This window comes from Silene latifolia, chromosome 2 (assembly GCF_048544455.1).
Source record: "Silene latifolia isolate original U9 population chromosome 2, ASM4854445v1, whole genome shotgun sequence".
NCBI classification, from domain to species: Eukaryota; Viridiplantae; Streptophyta; class Magnoliopsida; order Caryophyllales; family Caryophyllaceae; genus Silene; species Silene latifolia.
Window position 1 is genome coordinate 142,006,357 of NC_133527.1, and position 11,691 is coordinate 142,018,047.

The 11,691-nt window shown below is 44.1% G+C and overlaps 1 non-coding gene across 1 annotated transcript; it reads right to left on the bottom strand.

Annotated features, from left to right (window-relative positions):
* Positions 1-339: 339 nt before the first annotated feature.
* Positions 340-446, bottom strand: LOC141645118 (small nucleolar RNA R71). Its single transcript, XR_012544707.1, has one exon. It is a non-coding gene; the product is annotated as a small nucleolar RNA R71 (small nucleolar RNA).
* Positions 447-11,691: the final 11,245 nt, after the last annotated feature.

Below are 11,691 nucleotides of genomic sequence, written 5' to 3' on the forward strand. Positions count from 1 at the left end.
GAAAATCTCTATAAGGGATTTACTTTACCAGCTGGTACCACTAGAGGGTTTGAAGCAAAACCATCCTATATCAATCTGGTTGAGAGAAACCAGTTTGGAGGAGGTGAAAATGAGGATGCTGCCAAGCATATGGAGATATTTGTTGACTATGTCTGTTCCATCCCTCCACCTGAAGGCGTTACTCAGGACCAGATCAAGGAGACAATGTTCATCTATTCACTCCGAGATGCTGCAAGGGAGTGGTATAGGGATCTGGATTGTGTTGCCTTAGGAATTACAAACTGGAATTCGTTAGCCTTGGCTTTTTACAAGAAATACTATTCCGCGGCCAAGACAAACACACTTAGAGCTCAGATCACGAGTTTTAAGCAAGGACCTAATGAAGATTTTCATGAAGCTTGGGTCCGATTCAAGAAGCTAATTCGCTCTATTCCACACCATGGGTTTGAGAAATGGTTTATGTGCAACCAGTTCTATAATGGTCTTTATGATGATCAGAGAGCTATCCTAGATGCTAGAGCTAATGAGAGATTTCAAGAAAATAGCGGTGAGACAAAGGGGTGGAAAATCATCGATGACCTGGCCACCCATAAAGCTGAGCATGGAAACTCTAGGGGAAATCAAAGGAGAGCTGTTGAATCTCCTTCCGTAACTGCATTAGAGGCTCTTACGGCGAGATTTGACAAGTATGAGTTAGGAAGAGCTTCAAAGGGTGGTATTTATTAGGTAAATGCTGTGTCAGACGGTCCCTTTTCATGCAAGAGATGTGGAGGAGAAGGACACTTTGCAGATTTATGCATTAGTCCCAATGAGGTTTGTGCTGCTTTTCAACATTATAGGTAGACCAACACCTACTTTGATCCTTCTAATGTGCATCCAAATTTGAGGTGGAGTAGCCAGAATGTCCAAAATCCGACTCCACCTCCGCAGCAGCAGAATTATGTGCCCCCTCATAAGCAGCAGCAACCATACCAGAAACCACCCTATGTACCTTAGCAGCAGCAGCAGTCTCAAAGTTCTGAAGCTTCTAAGCTCAAAAACATGTTTCAGAGCTTGACAGGAATGCTGCAGAAGGAATCTCGGGCTAGAGAGACTAGTACAAAGATGTTGTAAACTCAAATTGGCCAGTTACCCAGTAAATTTGCTACTAGAGCTCCGGGCCAGTTACCGTCGCAGCCGGACCAGAAGAAAGAGACCCTGAATGCAATCAAACTAAGGAGAGGGTCTACCCTTGCTGGACCCGTTACTGTAGAGGATGAACCCGAGGGAGTTATGGTTGAAAAAGGTGGAAAAGCTGCTGGAAAAGGAAAGAAGAAAAAGAGCGAGAAAAAGACGAACAACAGCGATAACGGTCGATCGACCGCCACACCTAGTCGATCGACCACCCCTTATTCCTCAGCGACACTTTCTGATCTTTCTGTTCATTCTGGAAAGAAAGAGATCAGTCGATCGACCGACCCCACTGGTCGATCGACTGATGATGATGCTGATGTCGAACCGTTTCGTCCTCTAATGCCAGATAACTTGAGGGATTTCTTGTTTCGGGGTAAGACGACTCCGAAATTATCGAGGCAAGATCCAAATGATGATGGGTCATTTTCGGTTCCAAAGTATGACCCTATGACGGTTAATGGTTCATTTCTGAGACGGTCTGAAGAAGGTTCGAGCTACAACAAAGACAAAGTAGTGGATTTTCAGCCTAAGTCCACTGATGCCGGTATGAGAGACCTAGAAGAGAGGGCTAAGTTGCTTCTTACAGCCCCTTATCCAGAGAGACTAGTGCCAACCAAAGATGAGGTAACATTCGGTAAATTCAAAGATTTAGTGCGTAGTCTTAATGTGCAAATACCTTTCTTAGAGCTAGTTAATCAAGTACCTACATATATGAAGTTTATGAAACAGCTGCTAGCTAAGAAAAGGTCTTTGAATGCTGTCGAGTCTGTGCATTTAACTGAGGAGTCTAGTTTATACTTAACTCACACTGCTGCTCGTAAACTGTCTGACCCAGGTAGTTTCTCCGTCCCCTGTAATATTGGTACCTTCTCAATTGAGAAGGCATTATGTGATTTAGGGGCTAGTGTCAGTGTTATGCCTTTGAGTCTGGCTAAGAAATTGAGATTGACTAGATTTGCTATTACTGACATGACTGTGCAAATGGCTGACCGGTCTGAGATGCGGCCGATAGGTGTTTTAGAGAATGTGCCTGTACAAATTGGGAAGTTTTTTTTCCTGTTGACTTTGTTGTTTTGGACATTCCTGAAGATGTCAACACCCCAATTATTTTGGGAAGACCATTTCTGCACACTGCTGGTGCGGTAATTGATGTGGGGGAAAGAACTTTGACCTTTAAGATAGGGAAGCACTCTATTATGTTTGCCCAGTCCCCTAGGAAGAAGGATCCTATGTGGCCAGTTACTTGTAATGTGATTTCTAAAAAGAAATCTTATTTTGTGCTTTCTGATATGCCTACTTTAGTACCTGTGCCTATTCCTGTTGTGACACCTCCGCCCCATATTGGGAGCAAATTGGAGGACAATTCTTCTGTTTTGGATATTGCAGGAAATGGTTTGGGGAAGGAAGAGCCGTTCATTGCTCCAGCTGTGCAGGAGCCAATCGTTCAAAGAGGCGGTCTAGGATGTCTTAGCTATGGCACGGATGAGGAGCCAGATGAGTGTTGGAGCTTGTGTCCTCCACAAATTAGTGTGATAACGTTTGTAAATCTCTTACAGGTTCACAAGGGTATACTTCGTATTTTATCAGTTGATTAACGATTACCTATTAACGGTTGGCTTGCTAGAAAGTTTGACGTTATTATCATACAGATGGCGGTGATCAACTGGTCCCTAAAAGTCACACCTAAAGGATGTGTTTGAGAGATGTGATTATGGAAATGTAATCAAATTGATGCCTTATATGACTAAACAGTTAGTCACCGTGTTGATGAGACAATTATTTAATGCCGATTAAATAATATTAGCTGAGACGAATTAACTGTCAATTCGTAAATTGAATATAATAAGTTATATTTAATTAATGTATATAATGTTAGCTTGGACGAATTAATATGTTAATATGTTAATTCGTAATTAAATGTAATCGGTTATATTTAATTAGCTAATTGTAAATATGCGATATTTATAATTGAAGCATATATTATACGATATTGTCATTATAAATTATTACGTAGACCAAAGATTAATAAGTCGATCGCAAGTTTGTGTGTGTAGACTAATTAATACGGTATAAATTAAATGACAATTTATAATTTATACACTTTATATACATTTTGGAAACTACCAAAAATAAGGAGATTTAATCACCTCATTTTGGTAGTTGTAAAAACCGAAAATAATAAGGAGAATAATCTCCAGATTTCGGTCATGATTAAAAAAAGGGAAGAAAATATCTCCCTCTATTTTTCTAACCTACACGGTTTTAAGAGAGGGGGTGGACTCATTTTCTAACCTAATTTTTCCTATCATTTCTCTCATCAAAATTCACACACACAAAACCCTAATATTTTACAGAAAATTGGGGATCTCATTCTGGCAATTTGAGGGGCATTTCTCGGAGCATCTTGGGTGCAACTAATAGGCGAATATCATTGCGATATTGTTCTTAGGCCGAATTTGCTAGGACCGAAGATTGATTCTTCATCTCTTCTCTACTTTTGTTTATGCAATTTATTTTATGACTAGTTTTCATCATTATAAATTTCGTTATAATCCTTATAGTAAAAGGGATGCATACAGATATATCCCACAAGTGGTATCAGAGCCAAGGCCACGAATTTTATTTTGATGATTTTCATAAAATTGGATGTAAACAATAAAAGGAATTTCGAACAAAAATAGGTTTCGGTTGGAAAAATTTTTTGCCGAGAGGGTTTTTTTTAAGCCGTCTATTTTTCGTTTTTTTTCCACTGTTTGATGATCTATTTCCATTTTTATTTTTCATATTGTTGTTTTAATCAGTTAAAATTATCATATGAAGAATTGGTAGATTTTGATTTAATGAAGATTAAGTTAAAATGTAAATGGAATCGTCATGTTGATGATATTGTAGATACCCAGTATCTGCGGAGACTCCAACAAACACCCGATGATTATCGGACTACAACATGTTTTGGGATCGCAGCGTTTGATCGACAGTTTGTGTACAACTTTACGTCGGAAAACTTAAAACGATTTCGAAAACAAAACATTTCAAAACATTTCAAAAATACCTGGAGTGTTTAATGCACGACGACGGGGTCGCGATGACACTAACTAGAGTCAAAACCGACACCGGACCAAAAACCGACTCGAAAATTCAAATCCCGACTCCAACAACGAGTCAAATCGAGTCAACCACAAAAACAAAATATTTTCAAGCCTTCTATGCTAAGTTTTCCCGGATTCATGAATGGTCAAGTACCAAACATGTGACTACAAAACCTAGGATAGAACAAATCATGATTGCATTTGTTGTGAAAGCGACAACACAACTCGAAGACCCGCCGCATGGCTCGCGCCTTTTTGAGTAGCCCAGGTGGCCACGTCGCTCAAAATTCACACAACCACTCATTCTCCTATAAATACCCCTCAAATGCCACCCATTTGAGACTTACGCGAGTGTCCGCCCCCTCTTTTCTCCCTTAAATTCTCGACTCGACTTCTAAAGTCACAATCCGACTCGTGTTTACGACCTACCAATCGTAAACACGAGCCTTACACATTGTTTGGTACCGTCATCGTGCATTAAATCACTTGTCCGACCACTTTGACCACTACACCATCACTAAACTCTTAAAACACTCTTTTACTTACCAAAACGGTTTTAAACCGAATTTTTTCCGATCAAGCAAGTTGTTACACTTACGTCGGTCACTCGCCATAACCAAACATGTAAGTATGAGGGTGTAAAAACCCTCTTTTATTATGTTTTCATTTGTTTCATGACTTTAACATGCTAAAACATGCATAACATGAACCAAAACATGGAATAAACGAGCCACAACCAATTTTTGGTCTGAGGCAGAAGCCCCTTAGGTCGCCAACTGGCTCGCGTCTAAACGGGGTATTCAGACCAGAAATCAACCGTGTTTGTTCTCGTCATTTCCCTTAATCCATTTTCATATTTGTAATCGGTTTTTACCATTTCAAGTATTTTTGAAACCTTTTGTTTCATTTCACATGTTCTAACCATAAAACATTTTTCACCCTTGGTTCTTCATACCATGACGGTTAAATCCGTGTTTCGGTGATAATATTTGGTTAATGACATTTAAGAGGTATTTTAAAGCCTTTTATTTCATTTTCTTTACATTTTTCAAACAAGCATATTAGTCACCAACACAAAGTCATCCTTGGTTATACATACCATGCCGGATTTTAACCCGGGTACGATGATGAGTATCGACTAATTACATTCAAAATGGACTTAAAACAATTAGTCCATAATCATTTTCAAAACTATTCATGTCAAGCTTGTCAAACCGAACCCGACACCGAACATTATCAAATAATGATGATTATTCGAGTCTAGTTCTTCAAATCGACAAATGCGGTCTAAACGACCCTTTCAAATCAAACTGGGTTCAAATACCCATTTTCAACACGTTTCATAACGTTTTCTAAACAGTCAGAACACGGCATATAACCGTTGGCTAACCCGCGCCTCAAGCAGGCCTTTTCTTTCTCATTTTCAAAACCAGAGGGAGGCCCCTTACACCGCCGGCTGGCTCGTGCCTCTTATAGCCGTCTGGTACAGGGCCTATTCCCTTCTAGCATTAGTCCAGGACGATCCCGACTCCGGTTAACCCGGATATAGGACGGATTAGATGACTATTCAAACCATATTTGTAAAATGCCTTACTAAGACAAATGGATCATGTTATGCACCCTAAACCTAATACGGTAAATGGATGTTTAATTTTCGTCTTGCATGCAAATCAATATTTAATCCAACTCGACATCTTATACTTGATACTTGGATTAAATCAAACGACTTAGAAAGCTCTCACATGTTAGGTTTAAATCATTGGATGCGCATTCATGCATTTAAACCGTTTTATCAACTTTTGCATTCAACCAACCAAGATCGATCAGTAGAGGCCGCTAAACGCGGGCGGAATTGGGTGTCTGATTAAAGGGCTTCCCAATACGTACCTTCACCTCTTACTGAGAAACTTTGGATAGTGGACGACCTTATACAGGGCGTACGAGAGTCATTCTAGAGATAGGATGCTAAAGAGGGACGATTTCCTTATCTTTAGTACCTATGTCAAACGCTGCTTTGTGCTTCGATTTGACCGAGGTATAAAGTGGAATTCGAACGGGTTTCAGGCATCCCACAAATGCTTGGTGGCGACTCCGAACATATCTAATCGTTTCGAGACCCTTACCGAGACGAAACCGACCGATCTAAAACGATCCGGTCGAAGGCATTTTTACGCCGCCGAGCGTGGCTTTGAAAAAGACCGCTGTATGTCCGCAGACGAACTGGACTGCGGGTGGGCCATGTCCACAGATTGGCGACTCCGCTGGGGAAAACTAGGACACTTACGTCTTTGTGATCCCTAGATGGTGAGACTCGAACGAGGTCTTGGTTAGAATGCATTAATTGATATTACGGTCACGGTCGGGTTCCTTGTCCGGGCCCACAACCTAACCCTTTTCGACCAATTGGCTCGTCCCGTCGGTGTGAGTTTTCTCATCCTCGCGTTTTGAATCCCGATTGAGTCAAGCATACCATTGACGTTACACATTTCTGTTTCGTCAAAGAGCTTTCATCACTTTCGAGCATGAGGCTAGGGCACCATCCTTACACATTTTGTTTGGATTGGTATCCCTCTCGCAAATCGGGGTTTGATTGCTTGGTGTGTAACCCACCCTTTTAAGCCAAAACCCGTGTCAGCATGATGCATAATATAATGAAACTGTGAGTGCTTATGTGCTACTTGATCATAAGGCCTTCCGTGTCATTTGCAAACTTTCAAAATCACCTTTTTTGCGCCGTTATAATGGCCATTTCAAACCTCGGTATTTCGCCGACCGATGCACGCCTTTCTAGGCCTTCGTAATGACGATATTCAAACTCGGTTTTGTATAACCATTTCAACACGCCTTTCTAGGCCGTCGTAATGACGATTTTTAACCTCGGTTTTATATAACCGTTTCAAATCGCCTTTCTAGGCCGTCATAATGACGATTTTTCAAACCCGGTTTTGTATAACCGTTTCAAATCACCTTTTTACGCCGTTATAATCGCCGCGTCTAGACACAGATTTTAACCCGTTTCGCGCCGATAATGGCTCTTTCAAAACCCGAGAAAAGCACACACCCTTTTCTCGAGACACTTTCGAGATCCCGAGGACCATGCACCGTCCCCGAGACCTTTTCAAGCATTTCAAACTCGATTTTCAAAACACTGTTTTCCGAGCCGACTCAAACTGAAACCGTCTTTTGCAAATAAACTTAAGACAAACCCTTTTCAACTGATCGACTTGCGGAGATTTTTATCTTCGGAAGCCGCCCATTAAAGCGACAAATGAATCTTTTTGAAAATTTCTATTTTCGAAAACTTCAGTCCACCATTCCAATTCCGCCTCGTGTCTATCGAGTCAAAGCAAACGTACTTATGGGTCTTTACTTATGAGTCGTCTAACCACGAGACCCGTCCAATGGCGTCACGCCGTCATGTTGGACTCATGTCAAAGGTTCGGTCAAACACCGTCACGTCATAAATCGAGTCGGCACCGAGGTACCACACACGGTCACCCCATCTTGTTGAGTCGATCTTGGTCTCGTCCTCTGTGTTGTCTGCATTCAGTCTTGGAACCGTGTGGGATGGAGTTGTAATGTGAGCCATGGCCCCGTCTTCGACTTCGTCTGTCAACCACAACAACAATGATAACAACAGAGATGTCTCAACTGATCAGCTAGCCAGCCTGCTTACCGCTCTTAAGGTCACTCTAGATCGCGTCGAGACCCGTATCGTTGCCCTCGAGAACAAGGAAATTGGGGAACACAATACCCCACCTCTGACTGAAACTGAGAAGAGGCTGAAACTCTTGGAAGAACAACTCCTAGCCCGGGGTAACAACATCCACCTTGAAAATAACCAAAGGTTCGAACCTGTTGGGGACCAGTTACCTGACAACTTCACCCTGACTGATGTGCCTAAGTTCAAGGGAGTGGAGGACCCACTCAACCACATCCGTGCTTTCAAAGACTACATGGCCATTAAGGGGGTCAAACAGGAACTTTTTACCAGGATCTTCCCATCCTCTTTGGAGCCGATTCCTCGCCAATGGTACTACTCCTTGGACCCGAAAAACCTTACCACCTGGGATGAGATCGCAGTTGAGTTTTCCAAACAGTATGCCTATAATGTCGAGATCCAGGCCAACACCCGCACTCTCGAGGTGTTGACCCAAAACGACAAGGAAGGATTCACTGATTTCCTAACCCGTTGGAGGAGGGTGAGTACTCAGTTGGTCAGTAAGCCGAGTGAGTCAACTCTGGTGGAAAAAAATTTCAACAACCTCCGCCCGGTTTATGCCAACCTGCTGAGGTATCAAAATATCAAAACTTTTCAAGATCTGCAGATTCTGGGGACACGTATTGAGGACGACTTCCGAAAGGGTGTCTTAGCAAAGACCACCGGCAGGGGTTATCAAGGATCCACCTCAACCGGATCTCGCCCTTACGGTCAGACAAACAATATTGATGAGGTCAACCTCGTCGAACCGTCTGCCAATAAAATTGAACGCCGCCAGAGAGTGTTCACCAACATAGGGTCAACTTATGCAAGTGCCCTAAAAAGGCTCATGGACCAAGGGAAGCTACAACCGATCGGGCCCACCCTGCACCGGCGACGCGCAAGAAATCCCGATTTTGGAACCCCAACGCCTCTGCCAGTATCATCGAGGGAAAGGACATGATACCGAAAATTGCTTCAAACTCAAGCACCTCATTCAAGACATGATTGAGAAGGGAGATTTGCCTATACCCCCACCAACTAAGCCAAACAACAAGACGAATCCTCTGGGAATTCACGCCATCTCTGACGATGAGCCGACCCTAGACTGCTCTCATCTCATCTTGCCGATTGACGACTAGGTGAATGTTCTGGAAAAGGATCCTTCAGACGGAGTGTTTGTGTTCAGTGCTGCCACTATACTCACTATGTTTCAGAAAGTTGAGGAGGCCATTGCCAGCCTCTCTGAGAGAATCACTCGACTCGACGACGCCTATCGTCGACTCATCTTCAATCCCCCAACACCGCGTCCGAGGGAGAATTCCCCAAGCATTCAAAACTACCCACTCCAGGATGGATTGCTCCCGCGACCATTCTGGCATAGACCCCACGAAAATCACCTTCAAAATAACCACCTTCACGAGAATTACCCTCAAAATAACTACCCTCAAAATAACTACCCTCACAAAAATCGCCCTCACAAAAATATCACCCACAAGAATTACCCACCGAGGAATACCCCTCCAAGGTATCCTCGAGACCCTGAAATTAACGGCATATGGCGGGATGATGTTGAGGATGTCTATGTCATCCCGGGGAAGGAAAAGCGGACGAAGGAAATCAGACATCTTACCCAGTCCGGACGTCCCTATCAAAATCTCAGCAACCAAACGGTCGTTCCAACAACGAATGACCAAATCGTCCCAGAGGTGGACACTCAACCAAAGGCTCCCGAGAACTCAATCCTGAAACAGCTCCAGAAAGCAAAAGCCGAGATCTCTATCTGGCAATTAATCGCAACGTCTTTTGAGCACCGACAGGCCTTGCTGCATGCCTTGGGGAAATTAACCTTGCCCTCCACCTCTTCCCCAGAAGAAATAGTGGCACACATGACGAGAGACGCCCCTGACCTGAGTAATCCAGTCGTCTTCTCCGACGAGGATATCCCCCTGTTCGGAGCCAATCATAACCTGGCCCTGTACATCACCGTACAATGCCTCCAGAAGAATATACCGATGGTCCTCGTGGATGACGGTTCCGCCGTGAATGTTATTCCCCTCAAACCTGCCCACAGGCTGAGCATTAAGGAATCTGATTTAATCCCAACGAATCAAGGAGTACGCGCCTACGACGGCACTCGGCGCAAGGTCGCTGGGATACTCACTTTGACCGTCGCAACCGGGCCATTAGAAAGACGAACGAATTTTTAAGTGGTCGAAATCGACGTGTCCTTCAACATGCTCCTGGGACGTCCCTGGATTCACGCCGTCAAGGCGGTCACATCAACGCTCCACCAAAAGATCAGGGTCCCCTTCAACGGGAAAACGATCACGATCCCTGCTTCCCCAATCAAAGCAGTTATGAGAAGAGGGGTAGCCTCCCAAGCCATTGAGGAGGACGACAATGAGATGTGGGGTTTCCAGGCTGTAAACGCCATAACTGATGAATCAGCAACCTCTGACAGTGACCCGTTCACCAACCTCACGATTAACCGTATCATGATGCGTCAGGGTTTACTTCCCGGGTTTGACGCTCAATCCACTAAAGGACCCTTTGCCTCCCTTGAAATAGGCTAAGGTCCCCAACATTCCCTTTGGGCTGGGGTACGAACCTACTTACGAAGATATCCAGGAGATGAACCTCCTAATCCGGAAACGCAAGAAGCACGGAGTCATCCTCCGTCCATACCACCTAACCCTCAACGGATACTTCGTCCCTGAGGGAGAGTCTGAACTCTACCACGGCTTTCCGAGCGCCTATAACTCCGTGGCCGGGCTAGATACCCGGAGTGGAAGTCTTCCAGATCGCTACTTTATCCCCGACAACATCGAAGCCGCATCAACTGAGTCCAAACCGTCACCATGCCTCGACGGACAAGCTATCACACTACTCTTTGGGGAAGATAACATCAAACGCCTCGACTATGAGGACATCATCAACATCGCCCTGAAAGACAATCAGTTTGATCCAACCGCCTTGATCTCCGATACGACCCGAGAAAGCCACCCGTGGCGGGAGGAAGACCATCAAGTGGACCGATCGCCAAGGCCGCATTCTCAAGATCACAACTGGAGAAGGCCCTATGTTCAAGGAGGAAAGTGAAGAAGGATCTCGATCTGAGTCCGAGTCGGTCGAGTCTCGTTATAGCTCCTAACACTCCGGAAGTCCCAGTCAAGGTCCCCTTCCCACTATTTTATCACAAAGTCGTGGCTGATTCAGAGGCTGAGTCTACTAAGGTCACCCCCACCCCCATGAAAGGTGACAACCTGGAGCCTATTCCAGGGGCTACTTCTTCTGTCGTGTCGCCTCTGACTGACCACGAGATGTCTGTCCTCTCCGAGCTTTTCGCTCGTGTCAACTTAATGAACGCTAAGTTTGCTTATGACTCGTCTCAATTTAACTGCAATGCGATTCTGAACGATTATGAGGAATTTGACTTAAGTGACTACCCACCTCACTTAGCCAAAGAACTTGACAAACGGGAAACCAGAACCCCCATCATTGAGGAAACCGAGCCTATTAACGTAGGAACCAACAATACACCTCAAGAACTTAGGATAGAGATAACCCTGGACCACTCGGAAAGACAGCAGTTCATTGACCTCCTCCACAAATGGCTAGCACAAACAGTTGGCAACGAGGGAGCGATGAACTTAGGATAGGGCCAAATGTTTGGGCAACCCTGACTGTTACCAACACAGCCATAGGAGCAATGCTAGCACAAACAGT